Consider the following 19,061-nt stretch of genomic DNA (forward strand, 5'->3'; position numbering starts at 1 on the left):
AGCAGGAGATAGGGCAGCTTCTAATTGAAGGTGCCCAGAAGCTGCTGTTACTACCACTTGGGGAAAGGAACTTGTAGGTCCTTTGAGAAGCTTTTTGCCATTTTAACAGGGTTTTTATAGTCTCCAGTCCCTTCTCAGTGTTCCTGAAGTCTCTGGGTATAATGTGTCTTCTTGCTAGACTCAAGTAACTGGAAACAACCCTGGTGTTTCTGAAATATTCCTGAGTGTGTAAGGTGAAGCAAAACTCAATTTCCCAGGTTCACATTGCTGAGCATCCTGCCTCACTAGTAGACCTCAGGCCCACCTGGGTCTATTCCTGCAATAATTAAGTGAAATTGTAAAGGCCAGATACTGCTGTAGGAATATAAATTACCAAGAATAGAAAACATTAGACATCCTCTGGGCCTTGCAGGATATGTGTAGTGTGTTTAAAAGAAAAGCAAGAAATTCAGCATTCCAAACAAAGAACCCAGAGGCAAGAAAGAATTCAACATGTTTGTGCAACATAATGTCTGGTTCTCTTTTTATTGGTCTTATCATCTATTCATTTCAGCAAGTTTGACACTTCTCACACTCCTTTCCTCCTCCCACAGCCACGTCATCACTGAATCCTATAACTTTTACCTCCTAAATGTCTCTCAGGTTAGCCCCTCCATTTTCATCTCCACCCTCCCTCTTGCTCCCATCCTGTCCAAAGCCCAGTCATCCCTTCCCTGAATTACACATTTGCTCCCCAAATGGTCTCTGACTCCCACTTTTGTATGATTCAGTCCGGTCGCTGGGCAGCATGCAGGAGTGTTTTCCTTACCCAAATCGAATCCTGTCTGCCTCTTTTCTTGAACCTTCCAATGACTTCCCATTGTTTTCAGATAAAAACCCAAATCTTGATCCATCAAAAAACAAACATGATTCACAAACAGTTGCTTGGTCCAGCTCATCTTCTCAGCTCTGTCCCATCCTACCTTCTCCCCTTCTTCCCTTCCTCCACCATGGAATTCCAGCCACACTGCTCTCCTTTCAGGGACCAGTACCAAGCCCCCTCCCACCCACAGGAGATCTGCTAACGCTCTTCTCTTGGTCTGGAATAGTGTCTCCTTAATCCCCTCAACCCTATCGTACCTCTTCTTTCATTTTCTGCTTAACTCCTGTTCAAGGATTTGGTCTCTGTTTCTTAGTTATTTTGACTTTATTTCAGAGACAACATGATCTTTGAGGTGGAAATTCCTCAACACTTTTGAAATTTCCTTTGAATTTTAATGTGTGTTCAATTTTTAGATATGTCCCAAGTGTTCTTAAAAAATATGTATTCTCTAACTGTTAGATGCACACGAAGACGCCTGGCTAATTTTTATATTTTTAGTACAGATGGGGTCTTGCTCTTGCTCAGGCTGGTCTCAAACTCCTGAGCTCAAGCAATCCTCCTGCCTCTGCCTCCCAGAGTGCTAGGATTACAGGCATGAGCCACTGTGCCTGGCCAATTTTTATGTTAAATTCTTTTTTTTTTTTTTTGCTATAAAATGTAAACTTATTTATTTATTTATTTATTTTGGCATATTATGGGGATACAAATATTTAGATTACATATATTGCCCTTGCCCCACCTGAGTCAGAGCTTCAAGTGTGTCCATCCCCCAGATGGTGTGCGCTACACCCATTACATGTGTATATACCTATCCCCTCCTCCCCCATCTACCCGACACACGATGAAAGTTATTACTATATGTGCACTTAAGTGTTGATCAGATAATAACAATTTGATGCTGAGTACATGTGGTGTTTGTTTTTCCATTCTTGGGATGCTTAGTAGAGTGGGTTCTAGCTCTATCCAGGATAATAATACAAGAGGTGCTAGATCACCATTGTTTTTTGTGGCTGAGTAGAACTCCATGGTATATACATGCCACATTTTATTAATTCACTCATGTATTGATGGGCACTTGCGTTGTTTCCACATCCTTGCAATTGTGAATTGTGTTGCTATAAACATTCTAGTGCAGGTGTCTTTTTTATAGAATGTCTTTTGTTCTTTTGGGTAGATGCTCAATAATGGGATTGCTAGATCAAATGGTAGTTCTATTTGTATCTCCTTGAGGTATCTCCATATTGCTTCCCACAGAGGTTGTATTAGTTTGCAGTCCCACTAGCAGTGTAAGCGTGTTCCTATCTCTCTGCATTCATGCCAACATTTATTGTTTTGGAACTTTTTGATAAAGGCCATTCTCACTGGGGATAAGTGATACCTCACTGAGGTTTTGATTTGCATTTCTCTGATGATTAGTGACACTGAGCATTTTTTTCATATGTTTATTGGCCATTAGTCTACCTTCTTTTGAAAAGCTTCTGTTCATGTCTTTTGCCCACTTTTTAATGGGGTTGTTTTATTTTTTTCTTGCTGATTTGCTTGAGTTCTTTGTAGATTCCAGCTGTTAACATTTTATATAGTGTGCGAATATTTTCTCCCCTTCTGTAGATTGTCTATTTGCTCTGTTGATTGTTTCCTTAGCTGTGCAGAAGCTTTTTAATTTAATCAAGTCCCATTTATTTATTTTTGTTGTTGCTGTGATTGCCCTTAGGGTCTTCTCATAAGTTTTTTGCCTAGATCAATATCTAGAAGAGTTTTTCTAACATTTTCTTCTAGAATTCTTATGGTTTCATGTCTTAGGTTTACAACTGATACCACAGAAATACAAAATATCATCTGTGAATACTATAAAAATCTCTATGCACATTAACTCAAAAACATTGAGGAAATGGACAAACTCCTGGAAATATGCAACCTCCCAAGGCTCAATCAGCAAGAGATAGAACTCCTGAACAGACTAACTATAAGCAACAAAATTGAAGAAAAAATGAAAAAATCTTCCAACAAAAAAGGGCCACATCAGTTGGTTTCACAGCCAAAATTTTTCAGACCTACAGAGAAGAATTCGTACCCATACCGCAGAAATTATTTCATAACATTGAGAAGGAAGGAATCCTCCCCCAACTCATTCTATGAAGCCAGTATCATCTTGATACCAAAGCCAGGAAAAGGCACAACAAAAAAAGGAAACTATAGACTAACATCCCTTATGAATATAGATGCAAAAATCCTCAATAAACTTCTAGCAAACTGAATTCAGTAGCACGTCAAAAAAATAATCCACCATGACCAAGTGGGCTTCATTCCAGGTATCCAAGGATGGTTCAACGTATGTAAATCCATAAGTGTGATTCACCACATAAACAGCAGCAAAAACCAAGATCATATGATCATCTCAATAGATGCAGAAAAAACATTCAGCTAAATTATGTCGATCTTAAATCCACTCAACTATACTAATTGTTCAAATTGTCACCTGTCTCCTTAAACAGCAAATTTCCTTAGGAGACTATTCTATTTATTTTTCCTTCCCTGCATTTTGAGCCCTGCTTAGATATATAGGTTTTTTTCCCTCTCCTTTGTGTCCCTTAGGTGTCAGTACTCCAGCTGCAAGAGAACTTTAAGTGGCAGTGGTCCCTGCAGCCTATAGGTACAGCAGCAGACAGGTGTTCAGAATTCTGATGTGATCTCTGCTTCCTTGTATTCAAAGTTCTCCAAACCTTGTGGGTGGAAAGGATTCTTCCCTGCCTGTTGAATTCTAAGCCCTTGTGGGCTCGGATGGCCCAGCACACAAGGGACAGATGCCAGCTTCTCTGAGATGTCTGGGCCTCCCAACAGGCCAGTGCTTCTCAAGTGCCCGATGCTCTTCTCGGCTGATCCTCAGGAAAAGCCCACTATGACTCCTTTACTAATGTGCTCCAAGATCACCTGACTACTTCCCTTAAGAGCTGCTGGCTGTGAGAGACAGGTGAGTTGGAATGGAGTTGAGCATATCGGGAAGGCAGAAACTCCCATCTTTCCAGAATCCCCTGCTTCCTCTTGCATTAAGTTTCATGATAAGTAATTTCTCTTTTTCGGAATCAAAAATTCAACCAATTAATATTCATATAAGAATAGTGGTCTGGGAGCAGTAATCTTGTACAAAAGTGGCCATAATTAGAAGTATTGTCAGCATTATGAAAATAGAGAAAAGCAAATAAAATATACTTGGGAAGGAGGAAGAAGAAGAGACATCCTAATGGTCTGCAACAGTTCTTTCTGAAATCCAAATAACAAAGAGCTTTATAAACTGTAAAAGTTACATAATAACTAGCAGGACATTTATGCCACGTTCCCTTTCAGGAGAAAATGCTTTAAAATATGTAAAGTGTGGGGGAAAGAGAAGTCCCAGATTTAAATAAGTTATATTTGATGCCTTTTTAAAAAAAGATCTCCTTTTTTTTTCATTAGAAAGTTTGGATGTCAATGGTGAAAACATAGTAGATCAAAACCAAATTCTTTGTTTCCATTTGACTGGTTAGAGAGAGGAAACAAAGTGGTATGTTTTTTAATGGTTCACCTTTATAGGCTAAAATAATGAGTAGGTTCCTCCTGTATTAGTTTTCTATTGCTATGTAACAAATTAACACAAAGTTAAAGACTTAAAACAACACTTTTTGTTTTTTTATCTCACAGCTTCTTTGGGTCAGGAGTCTGGGTGCAGCTTAGCTGGGTTCTCTGCAGGGCACTAATTGAGGTGTAGACTAGGACTCAGTTCTCAGTCGAGGATGGACTGGGAAAGTATCCACTTCCTCACTCACCTGATTGGAGGCAGCATTCAAGTCCTTGTGGTTGTGGGAATGAGTGTTAGTTTTTTTGCTGGCTGTTGCTGGAAGCTCCTGTTAGCTACTAGGGGCTCCTCACGGTTCTCTGCCTCGTAGCCCTCTCCATAGGCAGTTTGCAAGGTGGCAGCTTGCTTCTTCAAATCTACCAAAGGAGAGGAGCTGTTAGAGCAAATCTTTTAACAAAAGTAATCATGGAAGTGATCATTTATCACCTTTGCCATGTTCTACTCATTAAAAGGAAGTCACAGGTCCTGCTCATACTCAAGGGAAAAGGATTACACAAACCTATAAATACTGGGAGGCAGGGATCATGGGGGAGTCACCTTAGAGTATGTCTGCAACACTTCTAGCATTATAATAATTTAATTACTTTGTGTTTATTTATTTTGGATTCTATAACTGTACGAGTATTGCATAGTGAGTGGTTGAGAGGTTGAACACATGCCTGGGATCAAGTCTCTGCTAAAAAACATTTACAATTTTGTATGATCTTGAGCAATTTCTATAACCTTGGTGTCTCATGTTTCTTCATCAGCAAAATGAGTACAGTAAGAGCATCTACTTCATAGAGTTGCTGTAAGGATTAAATCATATTAATAATTTTAAAGCACTTAGAATAGTGCCTGGCACATATTAAGTGCTTAAAAATCTTAGTGAATATAAACATAAATATATAATAGAAAGTCTTTAAACATATTTTAAAATAAATATAAACGAATAAAATTCTAATGTGTTCTTTCTGTTTTCCAGTAAATGGTTTTGTATATCTCTGATGAACTACAGACTTCACTTTGAAGACCAGTGTATAAATTACCATGTAGGACAAAAAAATCCCATCCATGAAGTAATATAGACATTCATTTATATGAAATCACAGAATTCTAAAGCTAGAAGATGGTTTCCGAGGTATTTTCCCTAACCTCCCTCATTTTGCAGATAAAAGATCAGAAACCCAGTGAGGTTAAATGCTGTGCCAGAGGTTACATGGCTCCAGGGTGCCGGAAGAAGTGGATGTCAGGAGCTCCCTTGAAGCTCCAAGAGAGGAATCACGAGACAAACTGCAGTCCTACTTTATCCAGCCTGGAATAAAGCAGTCTATATCCAATTCAGCACTATCATTGCATACTCAGATATTTCTGAAAATTTCTTACCAATTTTGGTGATTGTCAATTTAGATATGCTGATGTCTGATTTCATATTACATAAAAAATCCCTTTCCAGAAAACCCAGAAAAGCAGGTGTGCTAAGTTGGTAGGTATGAGACATATTTATTGGGAATAATCCCCATAAAAGAATAATTAAGTACTACTTAATCATAGTGAGATGATAGATAATGTACTAATATTATGCAAGTCCAATGGGCATTGTCAAATGATTAGAGTCCCCATTTAGGGTCCTACATAATTATCCTCCCTATCATGGCAGAGGCTTTGGTGCCTTTTGTTAATCAGCATCACTCTAAACCACTGTGGGACATTCAGCCAATCAGACTGCTCATTTACCGTGGTTGAATGGTCCTGACCTCATGAATATGAATAGAGGATGTACACAATAGAGCAGTACTTTTAATGACAATGAAACCGCCATGAGGGATAAAAGAAAGTGTGGATGAAAAAAAAATAATAGTTAAAATTGAAATGAGAAAAATCATAATTAGCTGTGAGGATTATATATATTTGTGAAAATGTTTCTCACTTGCCTTTTGGACAAAGAGCTAGAGCAAATCATTTTATACTTCATTTCCTCTAGATATGGATGTCCCAATTGCTGACAGCTGGACCTATCCTAGGTTTAAATAATATAAAGATTCATGTAAATATTTGGCAAACAGAAGCAGAAAAATGAGAGTTCAGACATGCTTTGAAACCAAGTGTCATGAGGCTTAACTGGAGACATAAAACTTGAATGGTGCCGATCAATATGTCATGGTTCAAAGACAGTGCAATGTGAAGGGTGTCAGTCAAAATCCTCAGACACTGTGGCAATAAACAACAGTGTGAAAGAAGAGATTATACATAATTTGTAATATTTACTTGGTACTCTTATTCCACTTTCACCCCTTCCAAAAAGTGCTATGTTTTTGCTTATAGAAATGCAAAAATCGAGCAAAAACTGACATAAATGAGAATCAATTGAGAAAGATAAAACAAAGGGAATACGAGAGTAGGGTCATAATAAAGACATGGATGAAGTCAATTCACAAACAGGCATGCCATGAAATTTACATAGAGGGGGTCATTATAACCTGAATTCATTAACAGAGCCTGAGAAGTTGCAAGGGTTGCCTAAGGAAGCAGAGTTATCATGAAAACATTCACTAATGAAAGTCAACTTCGAAAATGGTCTCCTTGCTTAACCCTCCCATCTGTCCTTACCAATTGAGTCTTCTATCAACCTCTCCCTGATTATTGCAATTCTACAATGCAAACAGTGCATTGCACAGTGAAATTGTGAATTCTGAAAAAGATGCAGGGCTTCATGAAGTAGATGAAAGTCAGATTGGATAATTGCTTGAATCACAAGCCAGTGGCAAATGAGGATCTGGCAGAGTTGGGGTGGTTAACAACTCAATAAGGAAAAATGGATGAGGAGGACATCACTAGTGCATGCTTCAAAAGCGAAGGATTTGAATATCAAAGGACCAGAAAGGCCCTTGGGAAAATCAATGAAGCTCTTGAATATTTCTGTAAAAATGACCTTCTATGTCTTACCATGAAAGTCAAATGTAAAAGATGTCTCACTAAGCTATCATATAATTTTATCAGTAAATAAAAGAGCCAAATAAATAATAAACATGATTTGGGCTTTGTTTGATAAATTAGTGCATAGTTTCTAAGTACGTTAAAAGAGAAAATAAATATTTTTTAATTTTGCTTTTTGAAATAAAATTTCTATCAATCCTCTCTTCCCCCACCCCCAGTTACCATGATCATTTACTAGAAAATTTTGGTCTCTGATTTAAAAGGTCTTTTTTTTTTTTAGTATTAATTATTGCTAATAATAATATGCTTGTGATGGTGAAGCCCTATTTTCCAGTAGCAAAACCCAGGAGTAAAACATAATTAGTTACATAATTCACAGTTTCCCTGAGATACAAACAAGTCAGTTGCTCAGGATTGAAAAGTCACAGTTATTCCTGATACCAAGCCTGGAGCCATACAACCAGGACACAGTGAGATGTGAAAAACCACATTCTTACAGCAAGCACAACCATGATTTCCATGGGGTTATGTTTTCATTGTAGTTCATAATATAAGCTGATGGCTCCTCACCAGAGCTCAGTGATCAGGTTAACACGTTTTATGCAAGAGTGATGCATCTTTGCCCAAATGACCAATGCTTAGATAATCTAGTTTAATCCAAGAGTGGATTTTACAATTTCTGAAGCAGTGTTTCCCAGAATGTGTTCCAGGAATACTAGCTCTAAAAGCTCCTCCAAAACAAAAAGGTTGTGAGGAAAATGGTCCATAGTTGAACAGGTTTAGGGAAGGCTGCATGTCATTCTTAGGTATGCCCAAGTGCATGAGTTATCACCACCGCAGTGTGGTCCAGATCTCAGACTCTGTAGCCCGAGTGCCTGGGTTTTAGTCTGGCTCTTGCACTTAGTAGCCATGTGACCTGGGGCGTGTTAGTGAGTTCTCCATACCTCAGTGTCCTCATCTGCAAACTGGGAATAATAATATTAAATAATAGTACTTCCCTTATGCATTGCTGTTCAGGTTAATTTGTCACGCACAATGCTGACACCAACAATTGCTACATAACATTAGCTGTAGATATGTCCTGCACAGAAACCAGTCTAACATAATTGAATGCTGTTTCACACCATATTTGATCATGGAACCCCTTTCCCCCTTTTTTAATAACAGCTATTGACATACTGGAAATAAACTATGTGAACATTCTAAAACTGTACTTTTTAGATGGATGTGCATATTGCAATCACTTATAAAACTTTTTCAAAAAGAAAATACACACCCTCCTCCCCAAATGAAGAAACAGATTCAACAATGTGGCATGGGCACCATTCTCTGAATTTTAGAAAGTTCCCTAGGTGATTCTGGTATGGTTCCTAACCATTATTAGGAACAGTGGTTTTCAAGGTGTGGCTCCAGCATCAGCATCTGCATCACCTGGCACTTGTTAGAAACGCAAATTCTTAGTCCTTGCTCCAGATCTATAGGTCAGAAGCTGTGTGTGTGTGGCGGAAGGGGGCGGGGGACAGAACAGCAATCACTTCCAGGTAACTCTGTTTGAGAAGCACTGATAGAGGGGAATGCATAGAAACAACTGCCCTTCAGTGCATTCAACTTCTCTGCAGAGATTTTAAGAGACTTCAGATAGATGTGATAAATTTAGGTAGATTGCAGTGAGTCTGAGATTATTCCCCTGAAAAAAAGGAAAAGCTGCTCTTCTATTTTACCAGTTAAACTCAGAGCCTTAGAAATCAGGTGAGCTTGGGTCAAAATTAGCACTGTGCCCACCAGAACCCGAACCTAAATAGAAGGCCACCTGGGGTGGTTTCGTACAGTGCCAGCTTAGCTAAAAACCAGAACCATATATCCAAGAAGGAAACCCCATATCCAAGAAGCCCTTTCCTAGTGTGATTCTGGGGTAGGGCAGGCCGCAAGAGGAAGGCAGGAGTAAAGCGGCAGCCATCATTCTCTGAAGGTCAATGTAAGTGTCAGGTGTTGTTGAAGACTTTGCATGTGTGGCTGCTCTGTAGGCCCAATCCCTGGCAGAGGCCACAGGCTGAGCCCACAGCTGCTCTACCTCCCTGGATCTCCTCTTTTAGCTTCTTTGAGGTCTGAGCCAGATGCATGTGCAGCTCCCTGGGGAAGGTCTTGAGCTTATTCTGCAGGTCATCCACATCACTGAGGTTAAAGATGAGGGTCCCAGTTTGTCCTCACTCTCATCCACTTCACATCTGCTTTTCTTCCTCATTGTCTGCCTTGCTGAACTGCTGTGGCCTCAGGCCCACCATTAGCACAGAGGCAGCTGCTGTTCATACACTCCTTGGCCAGTCCCCGTTGGTGGTTGTTGGTTATTCACTTGTCTTTCAACCCCCTGGAAGTCCCCTTCCAGGCTTGGATGTCCACCATGACATCACTGAACTTCTAAACAGAAGCATGTGTTGTGTGTGCATTTGTGTGTTTTCCTGTCCAGCAGGTCTATACAACTCTAAGCAAAGGATTTTGTGACCTAAGAACTTCTACACAGAAGTGTGTGGATGTTTATGTAGAACAGGTTTGTACAACTCTAAGCAGAGGGTTTTCTGCCCTAAGAAAAGCAGCAAGGGATTAGCTATCTATAAACTAACCCTATAGAAAGTTTTTGAACCCCAAAGCAGGAAGAATAAGCAGACTTTAGCCTAGCTTCATTGGTGGAATTACTAATAATAACTGAGCTATAATGGATGTTTATTACATGACAGGATATGTGCTAAATACTTTTTGTAGAACATTTGATCCTCACAAACCTATCAGGTATACTCTCATTTTCCCCATTTTACGTGCAAGGCAACTGTGGCTTAGAGAGGTTTCATAGCTGGCCAGTCTATGAGTATCTCAGATTTTACAAATGCTTTTTATCAGGCCTCCCCCTAACCCGAGGATAGGAAACATCTGACCGATACAGCAAGCCTCCATTGCTTCAACTCCATGCCCATTAAATAAACTTACCCTGATTTGCCCACTATTAGGCATTTTTCTTATTATGAAAGTAAAATATTTATTGGAGGAAAATTGGACAATTCAGATAAGTGTAAAGAAGTGAATAAAATCACCCAGAATCCCGTCAATTAGGTAATTTCTTTAAAAATGACTCTGTACTACTTCTACTTCCTATAAAAATAAAATCCATTTTTATAGGTTTTCTGCTCCCACCACGTCTCGTTTTAAACACACGTCTGTTTCTATTAAACATAAGATGATCTCAATTTAAGTTTTATGCAAGAATAGACTCTTTGGTGTGAACAAAATTGTCTAATATTTGAAATGCATTCACTTAGTTAATGGTTAACATGCCAAGAAAAAAAAGCTTAAGACACAATAAAAAGCTGGTGGTGGTGGAATTTTCCTTTAAAGGTCTCTGATCAGTTTTTACTTGCATTCTGAAAAAGTCTTTCACACTCTTTTATTGAGATGCCACGAAGTCACTGGGGCCGAGATTTACCGATGCTAATATGCCCTTCACTAAGGCTGTATCCAAGTATGAAAGACTCATGAGGCTCCCTCAGACATAAAACTCCCGTGGGTTCCTAGGCGCACCGGCATAAATGCCTCCTTTATGGGAGACACTAACCAACAGGTCAGAGAATGGCAACACGGGCATAAAAAGACTTTTTTTTCTTTTTTTGCAGTTCTTTGTATCTTCAAGTGATCAAGTGACATAAAGATAAGTGGATTATAAGTGTATATATTATCATTCATTGTGAGTTTCCACCCCTTAATATATAATCTTGCGAATGATGAACTCCGCGGTGTCATTGTGGCACTGTGCAATTATCTAATAGGAAAGTGAGAGTGGCCCTGTTTTTTGAGGAGCACTCACCGGGTCAATTAATTAAATGAGTGCAAATGCCTTCAAGTGGGAGATTCAGATCCAAGCCAGGCAGTCTCATGAGATCAGACTATAAGAAAGTAGAAAATGAAAGGAGACCAGGAGAAATTAAAGGGAGGTGATTTTAAAGAAATCACAGGGAATTCTAATTCTATCCTCTGCACATGAAGTTAAGATCCATGTTAAACCCATATTTCTTTGGCCAATATGAACTACTGAGGTCCCTTCCCTCACTCTTGCTCAGGTACTTTTCTGTGGAGTATCTCTCTTTCTCCGTTCAATCTTATTTGGGTCATAGAATCTAATCTGAAAAGGGGGTGCTGTTTATATATTGTCACTTTATTGATTTGGATTTAAGACTAATAGAGATACCTATTTCTTCTAGGCACTTAGTTTTTAATTAGCATATGCTTCCTGCTTATGGGGAGTTGAGCTTTGGTTATGATATTTCATGCTATAACGGGGAATTAATTTAGAGAATCCAAGGTATGGGTAATCCTCATCAAGCATGATTCCTTGCCTCCCCACCCCCCGAGAACTCTTTATTAAAACAATTGGACAAAACCCTGGAAGAGTCTAAATTTAGACCACAGAAAAGCATGATTCAAACAAATAAAGAAGAGCTAGGTACAATTAGGCATCATACATTAGCTCACATCTCTTCTGGGAAACCTCTAGACTGCATGGGATCCACGTGAAATTGCACGGCCCATAAAATCCAAAACCCTATACTAGTTCTGTATGCCCATGCTTCCTGTCTCCTCTGCCTCTAGGACTCTGCTTTCCTCCTGAGCTGTCTTCCTCATTACATTTTCTTCAAAGTGAAATCTAGCTCCATCTTTGGTTTCTACACCAACAGTAACAAAATCACTTACAGTCATCAATTCTCTATTTAGCAAATTTTACTAAATGTTCTAAGGGATACCAGAAAGGGATTATATTTTCAGCATGTGAACACTCACCTTCTTCTTATTCCACCTCTTCTTCTTCCCTTTCCCTCTCTTCTCTCTTGACTCCTGGATGCTCACTCTATCACGTGGAGCACTTTTGTTCTCTTTTCTGTAGCCTTGGCACATGGACACCAACATCCCACATAGGGTAGGGAGTGGGGTTAGAGGGAAAGGAAAGGCTTCACTTTCTACATAAAGACCTGATCAATGAATTTCCAAGATAAGCCCGCTTTCTCTTGAAGATAATCTTTTATTGGGGCATATTTTAAGTAGATTTTGCTATTTTGCATAGATCTTAAGTCCAAACTTTGGTGAATTTTGACAAGTTTATGCACCCGAGTAACCATCACATGGTTACCCAAAATGTATCAGCAGTTTGTTCCTTTTTATTGCTGAGTAGAATTCCAGATATGGATATTTGCTGGTTGATGGGCATTTAAGTTGTTTGCAAGTATTCGTTAGAATGAAAAAAGCTGATCTGAAAAAGTAGGTATATGTTTAAATACATAAACAACTGCCATATAGGTTTTCAAAGTGGTTGTACCATTTTACATTCTCATCTAATTGTTGCATAGTCTCATCAGCACTTGGCATTGTCAACCTTTTAAATTTTAGTCATTTGAATGGATGTATAGTGATGTCTTAGGGTGCCTTGAGGAGAAATTTTGATGCTAGCTATTAAGACAGTTAAATTTTCTCCTCTTTGTTACAAAGCCAGATTTCAAAGGTTATTAATCATTGCTTAGTATAATCCCATTATTTCCCAGTTTTGTGAGCAAGTAATTTGCCCTGAAATTGTCCTTTTATATGAAATATATCAGAGTTTTTATTTGTGGTTCTGGAATCACTTCTTAGTTTTGAACTAAAAGCCCCATCTATAATTTTCCCTTTAACTAGTAATTTTCAACTGCCTGTTTAAAAACTTCTTTTTAGAGAGCCCTTGTCATTTAAAGGTATGTACTAAAATATTTATAAATGAAATTGTATGATAAATAGGATTTACTTAAAAATAACATGAAGAAGGAGTATGTTGTGTATTGGTTGGGGTTTCGATAAAACAAATTGGCTGTAAGTTCCTTATTTTTGAATCTGGATTTAGGTACACAAGGATTCTACTTTTATATGTGTTCAAAATTTTCCTTCATAAAAAAATTAAATTAGATTTTTATATTTTGTTTATCTAATAAGAATACTTATAAAATGAGAAAACATAAGCAGATAAAAATCATTATTGGGGACAATATAGATAAAACATTTTCACACGAACCTTCCCCATCAGGGGCTCACAGGATGACTGCCACCTGGCCAGCGAGGATGATAACATGTACCGAACATTGTAATGGGTCATTAAAGCCAAAGGGAAGACCAAGAAGCAGAACCGAGTAGACAATTGTGGCTACAGGTAGCAAGAAGACGCAGGAAGGGAAAACAGATTATGTGAAAAAGCAAAAGGACAAGCAAATACTCAAAAGGGATACAGGCGAACAGGTGTTTTCCATGCTCTCTACAGCTGGCAAATGAAGGGATGGCTGTACTGTGACTCAGGATAGAGCTACAGAAGGACGGGGTGCCAAAGGGGAGGACAGCACAGGGTAGACTCAGAGTACAGAGCGTCCTACGCTATTGAAGCTAGGATGTAATACCGGTTCCTGTATTCCTGGTGGATAAAGCCCAGAAGGAAGAAAGAATGACTAGTCATATAATTTTGCAATGCACATAAGCGGAAAATATATCTGGTCTCTTGCAAAAGTAAAGTTTTTCCTAACACATAAGCCTGAAAAAACATATATATATATTTACACACATATATATGTATAAATTTTAAACATGGAAAATGTCCTCAGGGCTACTGAGAGCTGGTTCAGCCACTGTAGCAAAACATTCTGAGCCCTCCAGCAAGGGTGGATAGAGAAAAAAAAAGGAAAAAAAAAAACCCTTTATGCAGCCTATGCATGGCTGTGAAATATGAGTAGACCCAGCCCCTTCCAGCCCTTTGGCCCAACAGCCCTCCTCGCTGCCCACTTGGGAGCCCAGCTGGCTTTCAGTGATTAAGGGGAACAGCTTTTTCTTCCCACTACCCCAGTGGTCTACAACCCTCTATTCTTATGTTCTCCCAATCTGTGAAAATGCACAAGAAGAAAAATAGCCAGCTGATGATTGGGTCGCTTGCTAACAGGAGCAATTTCTCCCTCTCTAATTGCTTCCCACCAGGAATTTGCCTGCGTGGTGGTCTTTAATGATTAGTTTGAAAGAACAGAGAATTTAAATCTATTGGGGACTTTAGAAACTCTCTCATCCAATTCCTTACCTTCACTGATAAGGAAACTGAGGTCCAGTGGAGTTAAGGGACCTTGCCCAGGGACCTCAGTCGGTTATGGCAGAGCCATGACTTAACCTCAGTCTCATGGTTGCACCAAACCACCTGGACCCTGGGAGAAGGCCACCGGCTCCTTGTCATGGCTTGCTGGCTCCCTGTAGATTTTATTCCCTGGCCCTGCAAAGTGGGGCCTCCTCTTTTAAATAGACCATGTTCTTTTCCACAGAACTTAACTTTTGTGAACAATTTCAAATGATCAGCTTGAAAGTTGACTATAAAAATGATTTCAGCTCAAGTCTGGTGCAGAGCACAGGGGGAAATGACGGAAGCAATTATTTACACTTCCCCTCGGCTATACCAGGGGTGAATTCCTTGACAGCACACATTCCTCCAAATCTTATCTTTTGGCCTTTTGAAGATGATAAAATCCACCAAACGTACTGAACAGTAAGACTAAAGCACATGGTCATTTCACAGTGACCCTGTGCTTCTGGCCCCCATCCCAATGTCAGCTGGAGGAAGAATGTGGGCACCTGGCGGGGGCAGTGAGAAGGACAGCCCTGGGCCATGTGCTGTTGGGAGCTGGCGGACTTTAGAAGCCCACATACAGGCTAGGGGCCTCAAACCTAAATGTGGATAGGAATTAACTGGGGAGCTTGATGTTCATGTGTATTCCCAGGCCCTAGCCCTGGAAATTCTAACAGAGGTGGAGGAAGAGGGGTAGAAGTGGGCCTTAAATTTGGGTTTTCAGAAGGCCTGGGAGGAGGCTCTGGTACAGATGACCCCATCTTACACTTACAGCAGTGTTTCTCAACCTGTTTTCATTATTGTCCTCCTAAATAGCCTTGTTAGATGTTTTCCCCCCTAATCTCCCTCTGTCCATGAAATTTTGTTACTAGAGATATACTGTACACCAGGGGTGGGGAACCTTTTCATGTTGGAAGGCTGCATTAACTTAGCTATAATCAACTAAGGCCGCATTCAAGAAACTTCAATTAGACATACTTAAAAATGTACAATTATTTTCTAAAAATCTAACTACTATGTGTGTAGTAATTTCAAAATTGAAAACTATTTGTTAATTTTAAAGGTAACTAACCTTTTAATGACTTTTTTGTGTCTGCTTTTTGTTGGAAAACATTTGAATATTTGGTTGCACCATGGAGGTCCACAGTTTCAGCTGATCCCCTAGATGGGTATCAGTCATTTGTGACCTTAACGGTTTGGTAGGAGAATGTAGATTTGCAGCAATGAGTGGTTGAAAAGCAAGAAATCATTTTTCAGGCATGTTGCTGAAGGCATGGGTATTCTACTGCATTTTTCCATATTTCAAGTGGATCTTTCTTAGAATCAAACAATGACTTTAAAAAGTCATCTACTGAGAGCTCAATCGGTTCCCTCTGTGGTTCTTTAGGGGCCTTGGTGATATCAACTAGGTAAGGCTGAAATGCTAATTTGAGTGTGATGTCATGATTCTCAAAGCCAGTGAACCTTTCATTGTATTCTCCAATTAACAGGTCTGTAACAGTTGCGTATTCTTCAAATGATTCTCATATATCATCTTGCTCATCAGTGACCTTTGCTAACCAGGGAAAATGTTCATCTGAGATTTCCTTTTGAAGAAGTATTTTGAAAAAAATAAAGATACTTTTCTTCAAATGCTTGGATTTCTTTGCCACATATCATATATAGACTTAGTTTTACCTTGAAAAGAGATATACAAGTCGTCTTGATTTGTCATGATATCACACAGAAATACTGCATTCCTATAGAAATCTTCTTTCAATAATTCACATTGCTGATTCTCTTCTTCATAAAATTTAACTATCTGTTCTCACAGAGATAAAATTTTGGCTAACACCTCTCCCTGCAATGGTCAACGCACTTTCGAATGACATGGCAAATCCACACTGAATACCTCATTGTTCAACTTTGGCATGTTATGAAACTGACTGACCATGCTGTGCTGCATTTGCACCAATATAGTTAACAATACTTATAACGTGTTGCAGGTGTCACTTAAAGTAGTAGCTTTAGCAGAGAGATTTTGCTGATACAAAATACAATGAAAAGAAATGAGAACATCTGGATCTGTAAATACTTTTTTTATCTGTGCAATAAACACTTCATGTTTTCCTGTCATGGAAGGTGCAATGTCTGTACATACACTCACTAAATTTACCAAATTCAGTCCAACTTCACAACATTTATCTTGAAAGTTGTTGAAGATATCTATTCCTCATGTTCTGTTTGGAAGAGTGCCCAAAGCAAGTAACTCTTCATAGCAAAGAAAATCTTCAGTTATGACCTGAATGAAGAACAAAACCTGTGACGAATCAGTAGTATCAGTTGATTCATCCAAAGCAATTGAATAATATATATTTTCCTGTTGCAGTATTGCATGAAGTTGTGCTGTTATGTTGAAGGCTGATTGATGCTGCTGATCAGTTATGGTTCTCCTTGAAAGAGGCAGTTGTTTGTACTTTGTTTTTTATGGTAATTTTTTATTTCAAAATATTAAGGGAGTACAAATGTTTTAGGTTACAGTTATTTGTACTTTGAAATGGTATCAGGGTCTAAGCATCCTACAATGTGGACAATGCACTCTTTCACAATTCTACATCACTGAATTGCTTCCCTTTTTTTCCCCGAATATATAAGCTACTTTAAAAGTTGCTTCAGTGGCATCATTTCCAGATCTTATTGCCACTTGAAAGAATTGTCTTTGCTTTTGCTTCTCATCTTTTAATTTCTGCAATACAACCTTTCATGCCTCTCCCTCTAATTTAAAATATTTGTGGTCCTTATGAGTGTTATAATGCTGATGAGCACTGAATTTCTTTAATGTTGATACTGCAGTATCACAAAGCAAGAAAAGCATCTCATCTTTAGCAGAAGCAAGATAATACTGCAATTCCCAATCCTTATGAAAAACTCTTGTTTTCTTCCTTCAGTGTTCTCTTGGTCTTCTTTGACCTGATGGGCTGTTAAGTAGACAGAATTAAAAAACATTGTTGAGCTGTGCAACTATTCACAAATTCCACTTCAAACAGAAACACAGTGCACCATTGTCAAAAGCCGATAACAGACCAGCATACTCAACACTTGTAAACTCTCGCCAACCAGCCTCATGCAGTTAGTGGCACCAGTCAGGCAGGGGATGTTAGAAAACTAACTCATAAGCATAGCAGCCATGAATTTAGCCCTTATGGCTCACTAACGTTCTAATTGTGCTGGTCAATCTGGGAGGATTATTTTGTTGAAACTTATTTTCTTTGGTATTTTAAATGAGTTCATTTTAAAAATAAAATAAAAATATAAATGACAAACAAAAATGAATTCATAAAAATAAAATGATTTTTTCTGTAAAATTTGGATTCCTTCAAAAGGCTGCACTTAAGGACTCAGAAAGCCACAGTTTCCCCACCCCTGCTGTATCTTTGTGATATTTGTTTATGTATTATACAATGACATTTTGGAAGGCCACAAACTACTGTAATAGTTAAGAATTTTGGATCCCTCCTACAGACTCATGTTTTGCCCTATTGGGAATATATGCCATAGACTGAGGAAAAATTGGTACCAAAAAAAAAAAAAAAGTGAGCTTTAGAGTTGAAGGAACTGAGTTCAGGTCTTGATTGCAATTTCTGGATGTGTAAACCTAGCTTCAATATCTGATTTACAGAAATAGGGAGAACAATAATACTTTCCTCATATGAAATTAAGAAGATCCTGCATGTAGTGTTTCAATATCAGGCAGTCTTCTAGAGGCTTTGCATTATTTCACCAACAATCCAGAAAAGAACTGAGGCACAGAGAGGTTTTAAAAAAGTCTTGCTGAAGGCTATGAAGCTAGGAAGGGGTGAATAAGCAGAGTTGGGATTAAGGAATCTCAATCGACAGTCTCTGATTTTAACCACTACTTTAAACCTCATCTTAATGCATTAGCAGCTGTGGTTAGGCCTTGCTTTGTGAGCAAGAATGTATGCAAAAGAAAATTGACAGACTCACAGAAACACAAGACTGGGTTTTATTTCTTCTACTAACACAGTTTTTGTGATTTCCCAGAAAAGGTAAATGCAAAGGTTAATAGTAAAATAACACTCCGTTTTTATTTACTCTAATAGAGAATTATATCAAATGTTTAATTCTGAAATACTCTAGTTAAATCCTAATTAAGGAAATACATGAAATTGACCCCTTATAGAGGAATGACTCCCACCCCGAATAGAAAATTCTCACCCTAGATGTTCAAAACACTCATTTGGAATCACACATCTTACGATATAATCACCAATCAAGTGCTAGATAATCCTGGAAGCTAATGAGTTATTGTCAACCTTTTCCACATACAGAGTCAATACTACTGGTTTTGACAATTTTGGTGAGGGGTCAAAGGTCCAAAGAATTTGTCATTTTGCTGTGTCATAAATCACATGAGCTTAGTGACGATGTTTGGGAGCAATGACTCACTGCTAAATTAACTGCCAAACTATGCAGCTCAGGAACAATGATAATAGCAATAGGTGTCTGTTACTGAGTTCTTA

Source organism: Eulemur rufifrons, chromosome 1 (genome assembly GCF_041146395.1).
Source record: "Eulemur rufifrons isolate Redbay chromosome 1, OSU_ERuf_1, whole genome shotgun sequence".
Lineage (NCBI taxonomy): Eukaryota > Metazoa > Chordata > Mammalia > Primates > Lemuridae > Eulemur > Eulemur rufifrons.